Below are 25866 nucleotides of genomic sequence, written 5' to 3'. Positions count from 1 at the left end.
TATATTAGTGCTTTGTCTGCATGTATGTCTGTGTAGCATGTGTGTGCTTGCCGAAAATGAAGGGCAAAAGAGAGCGATCCCTTGGAACTGGAGTTACAGATGGGTGGGGGCCATGTTGTCACTGAGAATCAAACCCCAGGCTTCCACAAGAGCAACAAGTGCTCATAATTGCTGAACCATACCTCAAGCCCAGGCACAGGCCATTAACCCCAGCACTAAGGAGGCAGAGGCAGGTGGATTTCTGTGAGTTTGAGGCCAGCCTCATCTATGGAGCTAGTTCTAGGACAGGCAGGGCCACAGAGACCGACCCCATCTTTAAAATAAAAAATAAATAAATAAAAAATAAATAAATTCAGATACTATGCTTCCAATACAACATTTTTTTCAAGGCAGGGTGTCTCTGTGTAGCCTGGGCTGTCCTGGACTCGCTTTGTAGACCAGGCTAGCCTCTAACTCACAGCAATCTGCCTGACTCTGCCTCTCTTGAGTGCTGGGATTACAGGCCTGTGCTACCTCATCCAGCTCAAATACAATACTTTTTTTTCTTTTTTTTTTTTCTTTTTTTTTGGTTTTTTGAGACAGGGTTTCTCTGTGTAGCCTTGGCTGTCCTGGACTCGCTTTGTAGACCAGGCTGGCCTCAAACTCACAGCGATCCACCTGCCTCTGCCTCCCAAGTACTGGGATTAATGGTGTGCACCACCACGCCTGGCTAAATACAACACTTTTAAACACAAGCTTTTCAGAATTTTTCCTTCATAGTCAAATTGAGAGAAAGAGCAAACACTTTTCTTTCACATACCTTCTGTCTCCACAAATGCACTGTCGCCCCATTTTCACCATCTCCCACACAAATGGTGTATTTGTTACAAATATGAACCTACACTGACATGTCATAATCATCTCAAGACTACAGCCTATGGTAAGCTTTTCTTTAGGCATTGCGCAGTCTATTGATTTGAGAAAATCCGTGTCCCCTACATGAGTAGCGTGGCTGCACCAACAGCCTCTGGCTCCTGCTCACTCAGCTCCACTACAATCCCAGTACCCACTGACCCGTCCACTGCTGTCCGGAGGGTCAGCCTGTCCAGAGGGACTCCGGCTATAAAGCCTTTCCAACATATCTTACTTCACTCACAGGAAACTACGTGCGTATCCCTGTGCTTTCTAACTCAACAACAACTTATTTCTTTTAAATAGTTCTATGTTTGTTTTGTGTGTTTGGGTGTTTTGTTTGCATGTACGCATGTCTGCATACCATGTGCATGTCTGAATGCCCATGAAAGCCAAAAGAGAGCATCGGATCACTTGGGACCAGTGTTACCGATGACTACGAGCTGCCATGTGGATGCTGAGAATCAAACCTGGGTCCTCTGGACCCAGAGCAACAAGCGCTCTCAACGGCTGAGCCATCTCCCAGCCCCTCAACAGCTTACTTCCTGTAGTGTTTGATACTGTTCTGTTATTTGGATGTATGATAGTTTGTTTCTTCACTTACCTACTGAACCATCCTGGTTGCTTTCATTTCTGCCAGCTGTGAGTAAAGCTATAAGCAGCACTACTGTGCAGGGTGCTGTGCGGTGGTAAATGTTCAGCGTGACCAAGCAGCACTAGAAACTCTCTGCCCAAGCGATGTCTCCCACCAGGAGAAGCTCCCACTGTCCCAGGGCCCCCCAGCATTGGCAGTGCTGGGGACCCTGCCATCCTAGGAAGCACACACGACACTCTGTTCGGTTTCTACTTTTCCAACAATGCACGTGCATCGTTTGCTCGTGTTGCTTCCCGGGTGTAGAGCTACTGGCCACAGTGTCTGCTAAGGCAGACGATGCTGAACCTACCCACAACTGTGGGGAAATCTCTGCCTTTATTTGGCTCTCTGATAATGTCCATCAGTTTTCCTCATATAGATATTACAGATAATTTCATAGGTGTATACCTAAGCATTTTATTGCCAGAATTAACATAAATGGCATTGTGGTTTTAACTTTAAATATAGATTATTTCTACTTATCTTTACTCTAACTAGGTCCTGTTACTAGAACACCAAAATGCCATTTTTATAGTGACATGGTTAGTGGTTTTAGTAAAATAATGGTTAAACACTATTCTTTTAGACAGGGTTCTAGGCCCTGGCTGGCCTAGAACTCACTATTGTAGACCAGGCTGACCTGGAATTCATAGAGATTTGCCTGTCTCTGCCTCCCAAGCGCTAGAACTCAGGGCTCTAGCATCATAGCAGCAGCATACCAGGTGGCTGTTAAAAAAACAGTGGTCCTCAGCCTACCTAATGACGCCACCTTTTAATACAGTTCCCCATGTTGTGGTGACCCCAACCATAACATTATTTTCGTTGCTACTTCATAATTGTAATTTTGCTGCTGTTATGAATTATAATGTAAATATCTGAGTGACCCTGAGAAAGGGTCACTTGACATCCTCCAAGACATCATCTTTATTATTCACCTATATATATGCATACTAAAATCAAAAATACATTATATAATTAAATTCTACCATCTTTGACATTTTACTGATTTCAATTACTTAATATACTAAATTTTTACATATTTTCTAATTTTGTTACAAAAATTTTAACAGGTTCTGATTGTTTTGTGGTATTAAGAAAATGAACCCAGGGCCTTGTCCGTGCTCTGTAGGGCATTCTTACTACTGACCCCAAGTCCAAAATGCAAATTGACATTTTAAACCTTTTTATTAATAGCTTTAAGTATTTTGACACAGGTGTATACATCTCTACTGGCATACCTTATTTTATAGGATAACTATCTTCACGTACCTTCACAGACATGAAAATATCTTACATTTTATTTATAATTATATTACATTATATTTTATACTTTATATTTATTATATATTATATTATATTTATAATTATATGTATGTATGCATGTCCGTGTGTCGGTATATGCACATAACTACATGGCCTGGAAGCCAGTGGTATTATATTTCTCTGGAGCTGGAGTTACAGGCAGTAGTGAGCTGCCCACTGTGGATGCTGTGAACCCAAGTCTTATATATGCATGCATGACAAACACTCATACACAATCAACAAGTCAGTCAATCAATCAATATTTTTAAAAGGCTGAACCATCCCTCCAGCCCCACAATGTTTTCTTGATTAAAAAAAAATGCTCATAATCATTCTTGAAGTGGGAAAGCAGAAAGTATGCTCACTCTGCTTTGCTGTTTCTTTTTTTTTTCATTATTATTATTATTATTATTATTATTATTATTATTATTATTATTCCTTTTTTTCTTTCTTTCTTTTTTTTTTCCTTTTGCTTTGTTTCTGAGAAATCTCCCTGCCTCACCTAACATGGGCTTGGTTTTTACAAGCATGCAACCAACAAGCCTGTGACCAAGTTCAGCAGGGACACTCACTTTGCTTACCCATAGTTTTTCAGAGACTTGAGGCAAACCCTGGAACACATTCCTGGATTTCCTCCCCAAGGCAACCAGAGAGGGAGAGGAAGAGAATAATTTCATTCCAGCAACAGATCTTAAAGTGAACCAACAGAAAAGACTCCAAAAAACACCCCAAAGGGCCAGGCACACCGCCCCCGGATTTGCGTACATGGGTGCCTGCAAAGGAGGAATAGTAGCTACATGTCAGCGGCAAGATAAGAGAGGTTCACAAAGATTAAACGATTCTCCACGGAGCAGCCACAGAGCTGGTTAGTAATAACTGCACAAGGTTCTCTGCAGGTTTACTACCAAATAGGCCAAATGTATTGGTCTATCAGTGGCAGAAGAGTGATCTAGGGATTTAGAAAAAAAAATTATCCTAAGCAAACCACCCTGACGAATGAAACAACTAGTTAAAGGTTCAAAACCCGGACATATCTCTTTGCACAAAACACTGCTGCCACCCTCACAAAGGCTGTTCATTCATTCTAAATTCTTGCTAATAACAATTCTGAATTCTACACATATTTAACAATGTATTACTTTTATTATTAGGAAAAAAAAAGCATCTGGTTTGTCTTATGCTTTACCATGAGGCAGGTTCTGCTTTACAAATGAAAATTCCTTTAATCCTTAGAATAACCCTGGGAGGAAGGCATTCTCAGTATCTCTTTGCCTAGGAAAACCAAGGTACAGAGAGAAAGTAACTTGCTCAAGGTCTCACCACTGGTAAATAACCCTGTCAGGATGCCAAGACAGCCACAAACTAGATGGTGTTCTGTAGTGAGAATTCTGGAATTTTGGGTTTCTTCAAAAACATAGAAATAATATAAGAATCTGTGAGCTAAGCAGTGAGACAGGCCTTTAACCCCAGTACTTGGGAAGAAAAGTCAGGAGGGTCGCTGTGAGTTCAAGGCCAGCCTGGAACACACTGAGCTCCAGGACAACCAGGGCTACACAGAGAAACCTTGTCTTAAAAAAAAAAAAAAACTATGTTTTCATTTTAATGCCAGGTGTGGGGGTGTGGGACTGCTTCAAATCAGCTGGTTATGATTTGCCTCATGCTATAGCGCAGGTGTGGTTTTGTCAGCTGCAGATACAGTCTGCCATTGTGTGACATCTGGAATTCTGGGACCGTTTCAGAGCGCCTATAGATGCTAGAACCCCAGTAGGTGGGTTGGGTGGTTGCAGTTTGTTAGTAGCTGTGCTCAAAGAAGAAACAAAAGAAAGTAGATTCATGTATCTCTCTCTCTCTCTCCCTCCCTCCCTTCTTTCTCTCCTATTTAGAGATAGGGGGTGGAACACGGGGGAGGAGGGAGAGATGAAGGGTGGGAAAAAGAACCCACAAAGTAGCAAAGACCAGTTATAAACAAAGAAACAAGAAGAAAGAAATTAGAGTCAAGGGGCACTCTCTCCCTCCCTCCCTCCCTCCCTCCCCCCTCACTCTTCTTTATCTAGTGAAAGCAAGTGAAGAATGGGAAAAAGAACCCACAAAGCAGCAAAGAGTAGCTGGAGTGTTCTTAACGTTCTCAGCTGCTTTACATTCCTATCTACTCTTGAGCTGGGGTTGGAGCTCAAGGTGAGAACAGCATTTACTGTGCAGGCTTGAAGATCTGCATTCAACCCCATGTAAAAGCCAAGTACAGCCATATGTGTATCTGTAAACCCAGCTATGGGGTAGGTGGAGCAGGGACAGGAGAATTGAGACCTAGTGAGAGACCCGGACGTCCTTCTCTGGCCTCCATGTACAAGTATAGGTGTGCACACCCACACATACTCATGATGGGAAAGAGCCAGTCAATTATCATGGCAGATCTATTCAGAGAAGACATGGCAGGCGAATGTAGCTAAGTGGAACCCAGAGCTAAGTGGTCTGTATGCACTGGAAGACAGAGGTTCCCAGTAAGAAGGCGCAGCAAGTCACAAGCCTTTCTGCATGGTTAACCTGCACCCTTCCCAAGGTGAGACTAACACCTCAGACTATGCAGCAGCTCAACATATGGAGCACCTCTCTCCACGTAAGGGTCATCCCCCACTCCTCCAAGCACTTTTACATACAAACACCAAAAAAAAAAAAAAAAAAGAAATGGCAGAGGAGAGCGATTCAAAGACTCAGCTGTCACTCAGAGGCCATGTCCACAAGCTCTTTGTAGAGACAAAAGTCACGCCCATGGGTTTAACAGAGACCTGCTTTCCTGGGAATCTCAGCTGTGACTTCGGGAGAAGCCTTTCCTTTAGAACACATTTCCCTGACCTGTTTTTATGAAACAGTCCTAAAAGTTCAATCATGTTTTGGTTATAATGGGGAAGGAAGTGTTACAGGAGCAAGTGTTCTAAAACAAACTACAGGCCAGGTGGTGGTGGTACCCGCCTTTAATCCCAGCACTCAGGAAGCAGAGGCAGGTGGATCTCTGTGAGTTCGAGGCCAGCCTGGTCTACAAATCAAGTTCAGGACAGCAAGCTACACAGAGAAAGCCTGTCTCGGGGGAAAAAAAAAAGCTAACTACAGATTCTGCTGTGATGGGTGAGCCTCAGGATTAAATATTTCAATTCATAACACCAACCATGTAGGTTTCCTTAAAGTAGTAATGATGCCTAACTCAATACAAAACTTAATTTTAGAGTTGTAGTTATTTTTCTCAAGGTTTTATTGTGCAAGATGATTTCAATAAAATCAAATACAATGCATCAAAGCAAAAATACAAAAGCAAAAACAAATTGCAACCACAATTGCTTTGAAGTCTGCAGATGTAGGAGAAGGCTTGCTCGCCTGGCATGCATGAGGTGCTGGGATTTAGCCCCCACACCACACACACACACACACACACATACACACACACCACACAAACCACACACACACACATACACACACACCACACAAACCACACACACACACACACACACCACACAAACCACACACACGCACATACACATACACCAACACAAACCCTGACTTTTACTGGTGTTGTGCAGAATTAACATTTCTTTGTTCCTGCTTTTCACTAAAGTTGCCTCATCACACCAAAGGCCTAAGAGAAAAAATGAATTGGAGCCAGGCAAGATGGCTCATCAGATAAAGGCACTAGACACCTGGCCACCTGAGTGCAACCTTCAGGGTCCACAGAGAGGAAGTAGAGTGTGTGTGTGTGTGTGTGTGTGTGTGTGTGTGTGTGTGTGTGTGTGTCACACTCTCATACTTTCAAAACTAAACAACCCTTACAGACAATTTGGATAAAGGAAGCTAGCAGAGACATTTCTGAACGTAAGAGTTCATCCTGAGGGTTATAGCATGCAAGTGCTTGAATACTTTATGGCCAGTATCCAATCAGACCTGATTGAAACCTTAAAACCACCTTCAGTTAGTTAAATAAATTTAAAAATAGAGTAACAGTTTTAGCACACACACATACACACAAAAAAATACTGTTTGTCAAGAATTTTTCTTGCACCCTGATAAAATTATTAACCATAAAGTCATCATCAAAAAGACCAAATTAGTGATAATTCTGACAAACTGTGTGGCCCTGCATATTTGTTAAAGTTTAACCACAATTAAAACACCGTATGAGGGGCGCTGCTCGTCCTCTTGTCTCCCAGCTCCGCCAGCTTGTTTCACAGGAGCTCTCAATCACTGTATTTTTCCATTTCCCTCTGACTTTCTTGGAAGCCTGACAGACTGTCTGGAAAGATGAACTTTCCAGCGTCCAAATACACAGCTGCTCCTTCCAAGGCCAGATGCACAACTGACGTGGGCTGCCTGGTAAGCATCACCCCAATCTATTAATGCCTTGCAACCTTTGCATGGCTCAGTCTTTTTCTTTTCACTGGAGACTGCTTAACTCAAAAGTCTGTTATCTTGAAAAATGCTAAACAGAAAATAAGTAGGTATCTCATGAGCATCTATCTAACGTTAGATGCACACAGACAGAGGAGAACCGGAAATGAGTATTAAAGATGTCAGTTAAGATTCTTCTGAATTTACAGATCTTTACTGTAAATCTGAAGAGGTAACCACAGTTGTCATCTTAAAGCCTCCTACTACAATAAGAAAGACAAGGACAGTTCTCCACTAAATCAGCAGGCTCCCCAGCGCACTGCACTTCGGTGGCCTACACACGGCTCGTCAGTGTCTATAGCATATACAGTGCTACAGCATCGACTTCTATAGTTCTTCTTTATTATTGATTTAAAAATACATTTTTGGGGCTAGAGAGTGGCTACTGTTAAGAGCACTGAAGATCCTTGCAGAGGTTCAATTCCCAGCAAACCTGGCCGTTTATAAAATCCCCTTAACTCCAGTTCCAGAAGATCAGGCACGCTCTCCTAGCCTTCGTGGGCATCAGGCATGCATGCAGTCCACTTATCATAGACACAGGTAAAGCACTCATACATAAAAGGAAAATAAGTTACCCTTTAAAGTTTTAAATCTATTATTATTATTATTATTATTATTATTATTATTATTATTATTATTATTGTGTGTGTGTGTGTGTGTGTGTGTGTACACAAACATGGCATGGCAGGCATGTGAAGGGCAAAGGACAAATACCAGCCAGATCTCTACTTCTAGGAATTAAACTCAGTACACCAATCAAGCTTTCTTCCACCTGCTAAACAGTCTCACCAGCCCTCATCATTATTTTGATACAGAGTCTCATGTCCTCATGTAACCCGGGTCACAAACTCACTCTGTAGCCTAGGGTGACCCTGAAGTTTTGATCTTTCTTCGTCTACCTCCCGAGTTCTGGGGTTCAGGGCTGGAGCACACCCGTATGCCTGGCTTCTATTTCTTTAAATAAGCCCACTGTTACTCCATCCAGTGGGTTTCCTTCTTTATACGGAAAAGCACCATCCCTCCTTATCAGAACATTAACTAGCCAATAAGAATTATTGACTATCTGACTGTGAAGAGGCAGTTAAGAACATAGTCTCTACTGGGTGTTTAAACATGGTTTTGAAGGCTGCTATCACCAACCAACTGTCAGACCTAAAGGAGATCGGTTACGCTCTCTAGAACTCATTTTCCGTATGGTTAAAATGGGAAAGGTAAAAATAATAATAATAAAAATAAAATAAAATGGGAAAGGATGATAGACTAATGGAGTACAGGAGCTTGGAACTAGTTCTTAGTAAGCACTCAATAAACTCTTGTTACTGTAATAATTATACATTTTATTACAAGCCCAATTGATCAACCCTAATATCTAAACCCATGGGTGATTTAAAGGAGCAAACTTCTGAGGAGCTAGAGCTCTTATAGCTCTTACAGGTGTCTCAGTCACATCTACCTTGGGCGGAAATGAGGAAACTAAGAGTCTGAGAGCTCAGAGCAAAGGTGTTGGCAGCAATTCTGCCGGCATTCCCCTGGTGGTCAGGGGGAGAGCAGCATGGGCCAGCCGCAGCTGCCTGGGACAACTGGAAGGAGCCGTGGTGTCGGCAGCAACTCTGTCTTCATGGACTAAGCGCCCGTGCTTTTTCCTTTTACTCCCCTCCTACCCAACCCCTACTTTGTACCCAAGGCTCAGATACTGTCCGTTTGCCTCCTTACCGCTGGCCACTTTATGCAGTTAGAACAGAGTCATTCGGATAATACCAAACCTAAGCTGTTTCATGCATGACTGCTGAGAAGCCATGATCCGTCCCCACTATCAGATTAGAGCACAGGCAGACAAGCAGGGGTGCTGGGCCCTGTGCTGGCCGCCGGCCTGCCGCACACAGAAGCCTCTAGCCGTCACAGCAAGAAAGATGCGCCTCCGGCTTCCTTCACCGCTCCGGCCTAGTGTCTACTCAACTTGAGCATCGCCTACCACCTGGTTCAAAACGCAGCGCGTAGAAGAGAACCGAGCTTCAGCCCCACCATCTGGTCTCCACACCTCGCCACGACAGACGACACCTCAGCCTTCACCTCTCCCCCAAAGCTTTGTGTAATTATGTGGCCCCTCAAGTCTCAGGTCACACGTCACTTCTTGTGAAATGATGCCTTGGTTGACAACACCGTTCTCAAGTACTACTCCACTGTACTCTTCTCAAATGCCTTGCCACTCTATAAAATTCTTAGCAACTCAACCACCATTTCTACCACTAAGATGTAATTCTGTCAGAGCACGGCGTCCTGAGCTGCAGTTCACAATCCCTCAGGGATACGCAACTCAGGGTACAGGCTGTTAAGGGGGGAGGGGAACAAGAAAAGGGTTTTGCGTAGGCAATGGTCAAAACTCAATTCGAAATCAGGTGCTTGACAAACCCTAGGAGTTATGCAGTGCTTACCGCATTTCTTGCAGGCTTGGCTCTGAACGCATGTGGGCACTTTGCATTGCACATGCTGTGTCACACAACACGAACGAGTATAGTCTCGAACACCTCAGCTAAGATGCGAGATCTCTGTGTGTTCCTGGCGGCTAGCACATAGGAGTTCTGAACTTTTGTTGAGTTCAATAAATATTTAAATGAATATTAAATGACTATTTGTTGGGTGCCTATTACATGCTTCCACTATTTTTGTGTGTATGAGTGTTTGGCCTGCATGTATGTCTCCGTACCACACACATACATGTCCTATGCTTGTAAGGAAGCCAGATGAGAGTGTCAGATCCCCTAGAACGAGACTTGCAAGCGGTTGTGAGCCTGGATGCCTTGAATCAAACCCTGTGCTCCTGCTAAGCCATTTTGCAAGTCTGTTTCCACTACGTTAAACACATCATCTAAAGTGCCCAGCAGTGCTGGGATTGGAGCGACAGCTCAGTTGGTAAAGCGCCTGCCCCAGGTGAGAACTGGGCATGCTGGCAGGTGCTTATAACCTCAGCCCTGAGGAAGCAGAACCAAGCAACAAGCGGGCCCATGGAGTCCACTGGCCAAGTGGCCTAGACTAGTCAGCAAGCCCTAGGTTCCAATGACAGACTCTTCTCAAAAATCGGGGTGTGGGGACTGGAGAGGCAGATCACATCAGCAGTTAAAAGCACTTGTTGCTGTTGCAGAGGACCAGGATTGGCTCCCAGCACCACATGGTGGCTTTCCACCATCCATAGCTGCAGTCCCAGTGCATCAGATGCACTCTCCCGGCCTCTGTGTACAGCACACACACACACACACAGTACACAGACATTAAAAAATAAACAAGTTATAAGACAGTAGGATGGCTCAACAAATAAAGGTGCTTGCACCAAGCCTGATTTCAATCCACAGGACCAACATGCTAGAGAAAACTGACTCTTGGAAATTGTCTTCTGACCTTTACACATGTGCCAGAGAGAAAGAGAGACAGAGACAGAGACACAGAGAGAGAAGCACAGAGAGAAAGAGAAACAGAGGGGGAAGGAGAGAGAGAGAAAGAGAGAGAGAGAGAGAGAGAGAGAGAGAGAGAGAGATACAGAGAGAGAAACACAGAAAGACAGACAGAGAGAGAGATACAGGGAGAGAAACACACACACACACACACACACACACACACACACAGAGAGAGAGAGAGAGAGAGAGAGACAGAGACAGAGACAGAGAGAGAACAGAGACAGAGAACGAGAGAGACAGCTGTAATGATACACAGCTAGTAATTGGTAGAACTGGGCTGGGGAGTGTGGTACCCATATGCCCATAACCCCCAGCAGCCAGGAGGTAGATCCAGGAAAAATCAAGAGTTCAAGGTGGGCCTTAACTGCATAGAAGTTTGAGGCTTGCCTATGCTAATGAGACCCTGTGTCGCAGAAAAGCAAAACAAAGTTAAAAACTTGGTAGAGCTGGTCTTCTAGTCTGGTTCATATAATTCATATAAAATATAACATGTATTCTTGACCACAGTGTTATACTGCTTCCTGGTTTGGTTTATTCATGTGAAACAAAAACAACCATGTCATCTCACTCAACAGGTTTATTATGAGAAGCAAATATGTAAAAACAAATTGGAAAGCACTATGTAGATGTATTACAACATCCGAAAATAGCCACAGACTGCCTAACATGAATCTAACTAGGTCAAGAAGAAATGTGGTAACCAACAGAATTATCTCATGCTCCATCTCTGGCACGCTGTGAGTACTAGCATGAATCTGACACTCCTCGACACAGTGCAGCTTGAATTAACGTCTGCTCGTCCCACCTGCCCTTCAGCTGGCTCTGCAAACGCCCAACATACAAGGAGCAGTTAGCCAGTGCACCAGCATACACTAAAAAGAAGACCTGGGGGCTGGAGAGATGGTTCAGTGGTTAAGAGCGCTGCCTGCTCTTCCAAAGGTCCTGAGTTCAATTCCCAGCAACCACATGGTGACTCACAACCATCGGTAATGTGATACGGCGCCCTCTTCTGGCTTGCCGGAGTACATGCAAACAGAGCACTGTATCATAATAATAAATAAATCTTAAAAAAGAAGAAGAAGAAGAAGAAGAAGAAGAAGAAGAAGAAGAAGAAGAAGAAGAAGAAGAAGAAGAAGAAGAAGAAGAAGAAGACCCACCATGCGTGGAAGCATGTGCCTTTATCACCAGCATTAGCAAGACAGAGGCAGGCAGATCTCTGTGAGTTTGAGGCCAGCCTGGTCTACATAGTAAAATTCAGGACAGCAAGGGCTACATGCTTAGAACCTGTAAGAAGAAAAAAGAGAGAGAGGAGAAGGACTAAGAGCATGGCAGGGGCCATGAGCATACACATGAGTGCGCGTGCGCACACGCACACATACACGCACACACACACCGCTAGACACAGTGGAAGAACATGTCTGTTCCCAGCACTTGGGCCTAGGCCAAAAGAATTAAGAGCTTTAAGGCTCATCTGGGCTAAAAACTAGATATCTCTCTCTCTCTCTCTCTCTCTCTCTCTCTCTCTCTCTCTCTCTCTCTCTCTCTCACACACACACACACACACACACACACACACACACACACACACACACACGAACACAAAGAACTACTTACTGATGGTAAAGTCAACCTGGTCCCTACATCCAGATGTCAGCCTGCTTGTTCCTCATCCATCACTTGTACAAGCTTCAAAATTTCAAATCCTTCATTTTAAGACTTTACTTCTTAGTGAAATTGTAAAAGGAACTTTTATTCTCCTGTCTCAGTTGTTTGCTCAGAGGCTCACTGCTTCTGCCTGCTAACCTAAGCCTAGTCCTGGAAGCTTCTAGCCTCTGTACAATGTGGCTGAGGCCTAGAATGTTTTCAGCCTCTGAGACTTGCTGCTTAATGAGCTCACCCATACCTGTTCTTACGGAGCTCTGGGCCGGCTGGCTCAACTCAGCTGTTCTGGCGCAGACTCTTCTCCCAGCTGACTTATTCAATCTGACTTCTCTCTCAGCCCCTGAATTGCTCTGCTTGTCCTTAAACTAACTCTAGCACTCTTTTCTAATCTTCTGGCTCCTCTCTCATTCTCTGGCTGATTTGGTCTTCACCTGAGATCTCTCTCTGCAACCTGGCTCTCTATTACTGTCCCAGTAAAACCTCCTCCCTCTCTCTCCCTCTCCCGCCTCCCCCCACCCCCTTAAGTAGTTTCCCTTCCCTCTCTCTTCTCGTGAGAGTTGGGCGTATCCTACTCTGTCAGTCTTTCTCTGATTTGTCACCTTTTCTGCCACCCAATTAAACATCACTTTCAAACACAGGTGCTTCCTTCTACAACTAACTTTGCCTTCATTGTTTGGGATTAAGGGCATGTACTACCAGGCCTGAACCTACATTTTTCTTTACCTGAAACCTGCTCCATACCAGACTGGGCTTGAACTCAGATCTGTTTTCCTCTGTCTCCTGGATGAAAGGCGTGTTTGTATCCTAGCCGGATCACACAGACCTAGAAGGTCTTTGGATGTGATCAGCTGCCAGAGAAGCCATGTTCTGAGATGTTCTACAGGAAATAGTTGAGTGAGTGGTTTGCAGCTGCAGACCTAAAGTACTGCACTGGTAATTGTAACACTGACATTTACGAGAAGCATCTCAAATGCATAAGCACACAGCACAAAACACAGCGGTGTCTGAGTACAGCCAGACTGGCTTCATGTTTCTCACGGCTCCACCTGTCTTCTCTGGGAGAAATGTAAGCATGACATATCCTTCAAATTAAAGTAAGTTTGTATGTACTAAAACTTCATGTATTAAAATGTCACTGAATCCAAAAACTAAATTAATTTTGTTGATAACATTTTTAAAAGATGTGTTTGTTTATTTATTTATTTATTTATTTATTTATTATGTATACAGTGCTATGCCAGCATGTATGCCTGCAGGCCAGAAGAGGGCATTAAATGCTTGTGAGCCACCATGTGGTTGCTGGGAATCGAACTCAGGACCTCTGGAAGAGCAGTCAGTGCTCTTAACCTCTGAGCCATCTCTCCAGCCCTTATTGATAAAATTTAAGATATTTTAATAAAATCCTTTGCTGGTGAAAATATTTTCCTACCTGTAGTTTGCCTTTCCATCACAACTGTCCTGAGGTTGAGGTACAGCCATGTTTAATGCACGCTTAGCCACTTCACCTGGTGTAAAGTCTTACTAACACACACTGTACAGTGGCCTGAACTTGAACCCTGATAGCTATTAATGGATGAAGGAGTAAAAGCAGTGGATAAGCAGAATTTATAAACATTTTTTCCTATAGAAAGTCTGTAAAGAATATGTTCTACTTTCATATTTTAGACTTGTCTTTATATCACACTAAAGACTACCCAAGAAGGCACACTGTGACTCAAGAGGCCGGGGCAAGAATTTGTGGGCAGCCTGGGCTACACAACAAGCTTAGCTCATTTTTTTTTTTACGTGAGCTTAGAGTGCTTTCTCAGCATGCAAGAAGCTCTGGGTTTGATCCCCAGCAAGTTAGAACACCAGACAGGGCTACACAGCAAGACTCTGTCTCAGAAAAGCAAAATAAAGTATTTTTTAAAGATTACGTCAAAAAGTATTATTCTGTCATTTCTACTCAATAGCCTAAGCCAGACAGAGTTGTGAGGACTTCACAACACAGAAGCATTCTGTGGTGCTCAGTGAGAGCTGAAAACACAGGGCCTGCTCCTCTCCTGAACCTTACTGACTTCCGGCCAGCTAAAGGCCCTCACGTGATATGACGGGCTCACCCGACTGCAAGCTACTTTTTCAGGCTTTCAGAAGGTTGGTTCACTTTACACCCAGCCCCTCAGCAATCCCAGGAGTTCAATACCTGAGCCCAGTGCCATTCCTACCTGTGCCTGGGGGCTTCCTGAAAACTCACTAAAGGAGGAAATTAAAAGTCCCATCATCCTGAGGTACCATCACATAAACCCGCCTCGTCTTCTTTTAAACATGGCCACTCCCTTCAGCAGGGCATTTAGGTTAGAAAGACCTGAGCAGACGCTCACAAAAGCCGGCATGAAGAACAAGGACTTCAATTCAGCGAGTGTCTGTCCATCTGTCCGTCCGTTCGTCCGTTCGGAGGAAGCCCCTGCACCTGCGTTGAGGATCAGTCGCACAGCCACTGTCCCTTCAGGCCCTCAGCTGCAGACTCAGAGTGAACACAAATCAGACAACAGCAGCTGGAGGCTCCGTAATGGGCCAAAGAACAAGCAAAAACTCTCAGCCAATGGGTCCTCCACGGTGATGCTAAGTAGGTGATGCTAAGTAAGTAACGCTTGGGAAAAGGCCACAGGTACCTGACTGAGATCCTTCTAAGGGAGCAAATCTAGAGCTAGGCTAACACACACTTCAGAGTGGATGTGAATTACACAAGTAAATCAATAATTGATGGGGAGAGCAATGAGCGGTTGATAGGGAAAGGATTCTTTTACACTCACTATACTTCCAAGCGTGGAAGGAGCCTTGCTGTTAGGATTACCATGCAGTTACGCGTGAGACAATCATTCCTGACAGAGAAAGCAGGACAGACAAGGGAAAGAAGCAAGAACACCAAATGCAAAGTGCCTATTGAAGAAGGCAGCTGTCAGCCTGATGGGATGGATGCTGACAGAAGGGCAGAGTGGCTTATATGCGTACGTTAAGAATACAGACATGCACAGGAAGTAATATGATCCAGATCACACTTGCTCCAAGACCAAGCTGATCTTTCTAAGATGAAAGTTAATAATGCAACATGCAAGACAAGTGTAGAGGCATTATGCTGAACAGGGTGGGGGACGCTTACTGTCCAAATGCGGTGGTTCTTAGCAATGAGGAAAACAGAGTAAATACCGACAATAGTGATTACACTGCGCACCTCTCTCCCAGGGTGAAGATGGGGAAACTGAGGGTAAACGCCATCTACATGGAACCACTTGAAACAGACGCCACCAGTTCTCTCTAGGGAAGTAGAAGCTGAGCTGAGCTGATGCGGGAAAGAACAGGTGCTAGTGTGCATAAAAGAAAGGGTTGCATCCAGAGGAGCCTGTGGTACCCCGGCAACTTTAGAGGACACCAAGCTGCTTTAAAAGTCAGGAGTCCTCTCTTGCCAGCCTGCTGTGAAGAAAGGAGTTCTCACTGGCAGACCAAACAGTTTTAAAGCTTCTCCTGTCTGGGGGGTGGGGGGGAGATGGGGGTGGGGGGGGTGGAGCGGGGTTGGGGAGGGATCCACGACCCAGCCCCAGCCCCAATCTTTATTCCCTTCAGAGTAACAGTGCCTTACTGGTTCCATCTTTGTTCACTTATTTACTTTGGCATTTGTTGGTTGGTTCCTTTGAAGGAGGGTTCATGCCAAGGCACAGGTAAGGAAGTCAGAGGACAACTTTTAAGGGTCGGTATCCTTCCGCCTCGTGGGTTCTGGGAATTGAAGCCAAGGTCACGAGACTTGGCAGCAGGCACCTTTACTTGCTGAGCCACCATCTTTGTGTTTTGCAGTCCTGGAGATTAGACCCTTGGTGAGTACTTCACCACTGAACTGCATTGCTGGCTCTGGGTTCCATCTTTAAAATCCCAAAGCGTATCTGTCTTAGACTATGCGGCTGTCTTGGGGTTTGTGCTGCTGCGGCAAAACACCATGACCAAAAAGCAAGCTGGGAAATAAAGGGTTTATTTGGCTCACGCTTTCATATCACTGTTCATCATCACAGGAAGGCAGGACAGGAACTCAAACAGGGCAGGAACCTGGAGGCAGGAGCTGATGCAGAGGCCATGGAGGGGTGCTGCTTACTGGCTTGCTCAGCAACCTGTTTTCTTATAGAACCCAGGCCCAGCAGCCCAGAGATGGCACCACCCACAGTTGGCTGGGCCCTCCCCCATCAATCACTAATTAAGAAAATGCCCTATAGGCTCACCTACAGCTGATCTTATGAAGGCATTATTTTTTTTTCTTTTTTTAGCCAGCTGGCCTCAGTTTAGATGATCGCAGTCTTGTTGGCAACATCCAGGACATCATAATCAGGAGCTAACGGAACATGCGCCTTCTTCTCTGTCAGGCCTTGTCAGGGTGTTGACTTTGGCCACATCGGTGTCACAGAGTTTCTTCACAGACTGCTGGATCTGGTGTGTGTTGGCCTTGACACCTGCAATGAACACTAGTGTGTTGCTGTCCTCTATTTTCTTCATGGCTGACTTGGTGGTCAGGGGAATTTGATGATGGCATAGTGGTCAAGCTTGTTTCTCCTGGGTGCGCTCTTTCGAGGGTATGTGGGCTGCCTCCGGGCTGCAGGGTCTTGGGCTGCCGGAAGGTGGATGACATGCAGATCTTCTTCTTGTGGCTGTGGACGCCTTTCAGCACTGCGTTCTTAGCTTTCAAGGCCTTCGCTTTGGCTTTGGCTTTGGCTTTGGCTTTGGCTTTGGCTTTGGCTTTGGCTTTGGAAGGGGCAGGAGTTTCCTTCTTCGCTTTCCCTGCCATCTTGGCAAAAAGGTGAAGGAATTTTCTTAATTGAGGCTCCCTCCTCTCAGATGACTAGCTTGTATCAAGTTGACATAAAACTATCCAGGGCAGCAGCTAAGGAATGCCAAGAAGTAGATTAAAAGCTACTGGGGTTAAAGACATGTAAGGGCACAACACAAAATGGCTCCCAATGAGAGGGATGAGCAAAGGCCCCATTACACAGGAGGCCTTTGATGGTTGGTTTAAATTGTCAACTTGACACAATCTAGAATCACCTAAGAAGGGCATCCAAATAAAAAACTGTCTAGAGCTAACTAGCCTGTGGGGGAGTGTCTTGATTGAGTTAATTAAGTGGAGGAGTTGTCCAAATGTGGGCGGCAGCACGGCATGGGCTCAGCCCAGCACACAAACCCATTGCTCTCAGCTCCTGGCTACAGATATAATATGAGCGATCCCTTCACGCTGTATCACAGCCACCAAAAAAGCTAGAACAAGGACAAAAGCAAACAATAGGGGCTTTTAACAGTTTTTCGGGGGGAGAGTGGGGAAGCCTGGCATAGTGGCATACACCTTTAACCTCAGCACTTGGGATTCAGGCAGACTGTTCTCTGAGTTCGAGGCTAGTCAGGTATAGACAGTGAGTTCCAGGACAGCAGGAACTACATAGTGAGAACCTATCTCAAAACAGATACAAAAACAAAAACAAAAACAAACAAACAACAACAAACAAAAAGATTCATAGACTCCCAGAATCAGAAACCAAAAAGCCAAAAGTCACAAAGATAGGAAAGAAACTCAGATCTGACTAGAAAGGAATTCTAGTGTTACATGTTCACTTGGAAACAGAATGCTAAGACTAAAGCAGGGTTCTAGAAGAAAATGCCACATATGCTAGGAATATGGCATATGTGCTGAAATACAGTACATCTGGTAGTATCACTCATCAGGCCAAAACTTGCACACAATGCACAGTGTGGTGGTACACATGCCTGTAATCCCAGCACTCGGGAGGCAAAGGCAGGTGGATTGCTGTGAGTTCGAGGCCAGCCTGGTCTACAAAGTGAGTCCAGGACAGCCAAGGCTACACAGAGAAACCCTGTCTCAAAAACAAACAAACAAACAAACGGAAGCAGCCAGACAGGACCTTTGGTGTCATGGAACAAGAAGCCAACACCAAGAGTACTTCCTAAGGTGGAGAACCAAATGGTGTGTGAACTGAGGTCCAAATCCACCAGTCCAGGCTCCATTGTCCCACTAGGCTTTATTACAAACCAAGATCAAATATAAAGAATTTTGTCAGGCATGAATTTAACCCCAACTCTTGGGAAGAAAATGTACATGGACTTCTGAGATCGAGGCCAGCCTGGTCTGCATAGTGAGTTCCAAACCAGACCCCATCTCAAACAAACAAAAAGAGTCAAGATGTGAGGCGAGCAAGAAGTTTCAGTGGATACATATGCCTGATGACAGAGTTCAATCCCCAAGACCCACATAGTAGAAGGAAAAAGCCCACACTCCTGAAACCTGTGCCCCACACAGCAGTCACTGCTGCACCCTTACACTGCCCCCAAACACACACACACACACACACACACACACACACACACACACACACACACACAAATAAATAAAAAGTAAATAAGGATTAAGAATTTCAAGGAGGGGGCTAGAGAGATGGCTCAGCAGTTAAGAGCACTAATAGCTCTTTCAGAAGACCCAGGTTCAAATCTCAGCTCCCACATGGAAGCTCACAACTGTCTGTAACTCCAAGATCTAACACCTTCACTCAAATATCCATGCACACAAAACACCAATATACATAAAAATTACCAAAAAAATAAAAGAACAGAATGTCTTTTTTGTTGCTTTGTTTTGTATTTCAAGACAGGGTTTGTTAGCCTTGGCTGTCCTGGACTCACTTTGTAGACCAGACTGGCCTCAAACTCACAGAGATCTGCTGCCTCTGCCTCCCCAAGTGCTAGGATTAAAGGCACACGCCACCATGTCTGGGAAAGAAAGAAAGAAAGAAAGAAAGAAAGAAAGAAAGAAAGAAAGAAAGGAAGGAAGGAAGGAAGGAAGGAAGGAAGGAAGAAAGGAAGAAAGGAAGAAAGAGAAAGAAAAGAAAACCAGAAAGAAAAGGAACCAGAGCCAGAAAGATGATGGGTCAATGATTAAAGAGCACTGGCTGCCCTGATTCCCAGGACAGAGGTCTGGCTCCCAGCACCCACACAGTGGCTCATTCTGTAACACCAGTCCTATGGGGATCTAACACCCTCTCCTGGCCTCCTCAGGCATCAGGCACAAACATGCAGGCAAGACACTCATACATATCAAAAATAAAATAACCTAGAAAATGTTTTCTCAAGATGTCAACAACATATCATTAAGCAAGCATTGTTTGTGGGATGTAGCAGAGAAGGCTGCTCAACTAGGGCGTCAAGTAAACGAGGACGGAAAGACGAGATCCTAATACTCTTCCAAGAACTAGATTAAAGGCACGCACTGCTGCAACTGCTAGACCAGAAACCGAAACGTTTGGGGAAAAGTGTGTGAACATCACTGCAAAGCACGAACGCAGGAAAGAACTGTATGACAAGAGCTCTAGCAGCCAGAAAATAGTGCCCAGACTGGCCAAAGGATGTCTGCAAAGCAAAAGAAACAATCTCATGAAGGAACAGCCTACGGGTTAGTTATGCATCTGATGAAAGATTAATATCTGTATATTAAGGGCTCAAAAAAGGAAATACCAAAACCCAAACAACCCAGTCAGTAAATGAACTTACAAATGAACAGCCAGGTCTCAAAAGATGAAGTAGAAATGGCCAAATACATATGGAAAAATATCTAAGAACAGCCTTAGCCACTGAGGAAACACAAGTTTAAACTACACTGAAATTCCATCGAGCTCCAGTCAGAATGGCACTCATTAGCAAAATAAACAATAAAAAGGAAAGAAAACAACAAATGTCGGTGAGGATGAGGGTGGAAAGGCTTATACAGAGCTGGTGGGTGTGCATTGGTCCAGCTACTGTGAAAAGGTTCCTCAAAAAAACCCGAAAACTACATAGAAGTACCATATAACCCAGCTATAGTATTTCTGGGTGTATCCCCTAAGGACTGGACACCAACGTACCACAGAATGCTTGCACACCTGCATTTACTGCAGCAGCACTTATGACAGGCAGGCTAGGGAATCCACCCATATGTCCAGCAATAGACAAGTGAATAAAGAAAATGTGGTATATAAATACAACAGGATTTTAGTCCGCCATAAAGAAGAACAAAACTATGGTTGTTGTTTGAAGAAAGGATGCAACTGAAGATCATATTAAGCAAAATAAGGCAGACTCAAAAGGACAAATCTAACATTTTCTCTGTGTGGATACTAAATTTTATAGAGATATATGAAGCCATTTATATATTGTGTGTGCACATGTGTGCATGCATATGTATGTAAGCATGATGATATGCGCATGTTTGTTGTGTGAGGAAACATACTTGCATGCCTGTGTAAGACATGAAAGCAGAAAAAAGACTTGGGGGAGGATGGAAGCTAGGAGCATCAGGTGGCAAAGGGAGGAAGCAGCATGCCCTGGCAGGAGGGCAACGCTTCTTACATGATGGCCAGGAACCACATCAGAGGAAGAGGATGATGAGATGAGGGTCCCGCGGTACCCATCTCAGGCATGTCTCCAGGGAGCTGCAAACTGCAGCATGTCCCATCACCTGCTAAACGTGCCTCCCTAGGGAGCAAGCCTTAACCATGTAAACCTTTAGACCCAAACTATAGCTGCTGCCGTGGACATGCAACCCATTGACACAGTCTCCTCAGCCTCGGCGTCACTGGCCGGGACAACAAGCATGTCCAAGTCATTTCTGTGTCTTCATCAACGAGAAGACCCCCTCCAGGCTTTCAGTCCTGCCTTATTCTCACTTACCTCCCAGCGGCCTGAAGTACTTTCTTTTTTTTTTTTTTAATTAGACTTCTTTCTTTTTAGTTTGTGTGTATGAATGTTTCGCATACATGTATGTATGTGCACCATGGGTGTGCCCGTTAGATCTCCTGGAACTGGTATTCCAGATGACTGTGAGCTGCCATGTGGGTCCTGGGAAGCAAACCTGGGTCATCCACATGAGCCACAAGTCCTCTTAAGTGCTGAGCCATCGCCCGGGCCCTGCAGCCCCTTCTGAACAGGTGTGAGGACATGGCCCTGTGAGAGGTGAGTCAGCTTTTCTGGGACAGGAAAAGAGAGAGAGCTTAGCTGCTGAGACCTACCCTGAACACTACCTGCCCACACACTACCCGAGACCATCCTTCTCGTGCATGCTCCTTGACAACGGAGGGCATGGAAAACACAAGAGGCATCTACATCTGCCAAGCTGCATGAAGCCATGCTTTGCCTCTCCTCTTCCTATCACCTGAGTAGGGCATCAGGCAAAGGCTTTACAAGGCCCGAAGTCTGAAAATAAACCCCACAGGCACATGTTTTTACCTTTAGAATAGACTTTTATTTTCTTACTTATAGTTAATTCTACTATACATAATCTCATATGCTATATTTCTTCTTTGGGGAGCTGTTTGCACATGTTTTTTAGGTATTTTTGTTTGGGACGGTGGCCTCTGCAACTTAACTTGGTAATGACACCTAAAAACAATGGCCCTAACGTGAAAACTATTTGACTGTGCTCTCCTTTTTCTTTCTTCTCTCCTTGCAGTGCAACAGAAGGGAAGTAGATCTGAAGTCCTAAGAGACAGGTCACTAATGAGTCCCATTACAGAAAGAGCTGGAGAGATGGCTCAGAGGTTAAGAGCACTGTCTGCTCTTCCAAAGGACCTGAGTTCAACTCCCAGCAACCACACGGTGGCTCACAACCACCTATGATGAGATCAAGTGCCCTCTTCTGGTGTGCAGGCACACATGCAAGCAGAACATTGTATACATAATAAATAAAGAAATCTTTTTTTAAGAAAGGAAAGAGCTGGGCTGTTCAGTGAGACGGCAACGGTCTGCAGTTCTTCAGTGTGCTGCCTTTTCCTGTTCTCTCTCAACTCATCAGCTCCACTCTAGCTCTGATGATGATACGGTGACAGCATCAAGCGTGGGATGTATAGAGTTTTGATAGTTATAAATCAACAAGGAACCCAGACTCAAAACAAGAAGTTTCAAGAAATGGTACTTCATGTCCTCAGAGGGTTCGATTGCTATAAAAATTACAAGATTGGTTAAGATTCTACCATCTCAGGGTCAGACTTTGGCTCTGTTCAGGATGTTAATGGCATTATCGCAAACAAATAGCTTCAAAGCAAATACCCAAATATTGACTAAAGTAGATACAGTTCAAAAGCTTGGTTTATTTGGTAATGCAGAAGAATAAGCCAATCTCATTGGCTTTGATCCTCCCACTTTTTTTACCAATCCTCTTCAATATTCTAACTTCCCAGCAATTGTGTGAGGCCGTTCTAAAGGACAAAATTAAATAGTCAGTGTGTGTATTGCTAAATAAAGCAGTTCTGGTTTTAAACTGCTTTCATTTTAACGTCAAAGGGGTCACCATTAGTTTTCCAGTACCCTCTACTCTACCAAATGCCATTTTCAAAAGGAGAAATTCTAATTTATCTTTAAAAGAACTGGCTCTCCCCCCCCCAAAAAAAAAAAACCTAAATATATTATTTTCCACAAATTGTAAGGAGAGAAATCCTTCATCTCAATACATTATTTTAAAATTTTTCTATGGTCCCTTTTTATGCACATTTTTAGAATTCTGGTCATGTGATACAGTCCGCTCTTCTCCATCTGGTGTTGCCATGGTGCTCCATAGCAACTCTTTATCATTTACAGTTACAACGTAGTACATACAGTAGAACTTCATGGATTTAAGCAGCTCTGCTATTGGAGGCATTTCAAGAGTTTTACTTTTTTTAAAGTCATGGAGTAGTGAACAACTTTAGGCAGTCAGCCTTTTCTTTCTTACATTCCATTAGGCAAGATACCAGGAAGCACAATTCTGGGCCTAATGATGGGACTGCATTTGATATTTTAAAGTAGCTCTTGCCAAGCATTTTAACTAACAATAAGTACAGTTGTGGTGATTCATGACTATACTCAGCACTTGGGAAGCTGAGGCAGGAAGACTGATGTGTCCTTGAGGCTAGCCTCCAAGCTAGCCTGGGCTACGGAGTAAGACCTATCTTTAAAACAACAACAAAGAGGCTAGAGAGATGACTCTGCTTTTAAGAGAACATGCTGCTCTTCCAGAGGACCAGGACCCAGGGCCCAGCACCCACATGGTGGCTGCATCTATAACTCCAGTTCCACGGGACCCAACATCCTCTTCTGGCCCCCACAATGACTGCACTCATTTGGTGCACCCATACACATAAAATAAAACAACAATAATAAACAAACAACATCTATTAAATACCTCAGTGTAAAAGCTAGGAGGATATTAAGAGGCTATACAAAATATTCCATTTTCATGGGTGTAGACGATTAGGGTCAGGCTGGGTGATGGTGGCGCACGCCTTTAATCTCAGCACTCGGGAGGCCCAGACTGTCAAACCTTAACTTAGTCATATTTGCTTTAAATTCTTTACAAAGGGTTTAAGTCCTTTGTACAGCCCCGTTCATCATTCCCCCTTCTCCCTTCGTGAAGCTAACCACATTTTGAGTTGGCTAAATACCATTTTATGCATGATTCTATGCACTTATTCCAATGAACTAATAACATACCTCTATTCTAAGATGCATACTTCTCATCACAGCGTCCCTAAAATCTACAATATACAGCAAGTGTTATATTATATCACAGTTTGGCAGTCCTGCCCCTTTGTCAGTGTACATAAAACAGAATCTTCATATCAGCAACCTTTTACAGTCTATGAAACATGGCAAAGCTGCTTGTTTTAACTGCATTATTTTAAAAGTTTTTCATCTAAGACACAGTCTTCTGTATCTCAGCCTGGCCTCGAACTTGCTGTGTAGCTGAGGATGCCTTTGAACTTCTGGTCCTCCTGTCGCCAGCCCCCAAGCACTCGGATTACAAGCAGGTGCCACCACCTCTATGTTTGCGTGGTACTAGGGACCAAACTCATAGCTCTGTGCATGCTAGGCAGAAACCCTAGCAAGTGAGCCACACTCGCTCTGCCCTTGCTTTGCAGACCGTAAGGAAATCTTACATTGGGATGCAGTGACGTCTGCCTAGGCATTCTCCAGTTCACATTTTCACCTCATATGATCCCGGGAGGAGGACTACGGCAACACAGTGCCTTCTGAGCTTGGCAGGCCTTGGCACAGCAGCTGGGATTGTTACTCAAAACCTGCATGTGACCAACCCGGTCAACGTTCAGCATGCATGGAAGAAAGGCCCCGTGAGGCCTCCATGAGGCCCCACTTCGAACTATGGAAGACTGACCATTAATGGCTGCTGGAGAGGGGGAGGCGGTTTTCATCAGGGGTATGACCCTTGGGAGGCTGACCGAGCTCTAGTGCATGGCCACACACTCACATACACACAGGCAGCAGTAATTGGACTCAGTGAGTTAATTTTAAAAAAGAGAGAGAGGAAAGTAGGAATGAGATATGGGGAGACCCAGAGAAGCTGGAAAGTGGGGAATGGGGTTAAACATGATAAAACTACTGTACACTTGAATAAAATTCTCAGAAATTAAATTTAAAATAATATATTGTTAAAACACATACAACAAAGCCAGGCACAGTTGTGCATGTTTGTAATCCCAGCATTCAGGGAGATGGAGGCAGGTGGATCTCTTTGAGTTAGAGGCCAGCCTGGTCTACAAAGCAAGTCTAGGACAGTGAAGGCTACACAGAGAAACCCTGCCTCTAAAAACCGAATACCAAAGGCTAAAAAGACAAAATGAAAACAATAAGACACATAAAACAAAGTGGATGGCTTCTGAGGAAAGGCAACAAGGTTGCACACACACACACACACACACACACACACACATGCCTACCACACACCATGCTCTATGTCAGACGTCATCATAAACGCTGTACATAAGGGCTTCCACACTTGTGGACCTCCACAGCTACAGAAAAGACAGCGACAAAAATCACAATACCCAGCTGTAAAGTCAGTGCCACAATTTAATAGCCATAAACCCACGGCCACAGCATAATTCTGTGCCCTGCATAGTGCCTGCCGGAACTTAAACTTAATGAGCACCGTCACCAACGCCTCGGTTTCAACGCTACTCATGAGTGCTCTACTGGGTAAAAGAACATATTGCATCTGTAGTGACACAAAGGGCAGAAGAGAGATGCCACAGAGACACTCCACATTAATGCTCAGGGTGACGAGGATAGGTGCACACAACGCAAATGTACCGAATGCCACTTAAAATGACTGAAATGGCAGGTTTTGTGACAAAGTTTTTATCAAGATAAAAATGTAAGGTTTTACATGTCTAATCACCCAAAACTTAAAATACATAGGTGTGCCCAAGTCTCCAGTGACAACGTATAGGCAGAGAGAAGAAGCCACGCTAGAGATGAAAACAGAGACATGAAGCCGCTTGCCTTTGTCTCTTGAACCTTCTGTCGGCGGCACCTGGCGGCACGCGGCACACTGTCTGGCGGCACGCGGCACACTGTCTGGCGGGCTTGCTGAGCACAGCTTAGGGGAAGGCAGGAAGTAGAGACTGGTCCTCCTGCACGTGCGTGCATCTAGTTGCGTGAATTCCCAACCCT

At 44.4% G+C, this 25866-nt stretch overlaps 1 protein-coding gene and 1 pseudogene across 2 annotated transcripts in view; both read right to left on the bottom strand.

Annotated features, from left to right (window-relative positions):
* Nucleotides 1–25866, bottom strand: part of SLC16A10 (solute carrier family 16 member 10) — a 115172-nt gene that overhangs the window by 67753 nt on the left and 21553 nt on the right. The window lies entirely within an intron of this gene.
* On the bottom strand, nucleotides 16372–18289 carry LOC311593689 (large ribosomal subunit protein uL23-like; annotated as a pseudogene). Its single transcript has one exon. The product of its transcript is annotated as a large ribosomal subunit protein uL23-like (transcript).

This window comes from Acomys minous, assembly GCF_964271855.1.
Source record: "Acomys minous genome assembly, chromosome: 3".
NCBI lineage: Eukaryota > Metazoa > Chordata > Mammalia > Rodentia > Muridae > Acomys > Acomys minous.
Note: the sequence above shows the minus strand (reverse complement) of the source record. Positions and strands in the feature narration are given on the sequence as shown.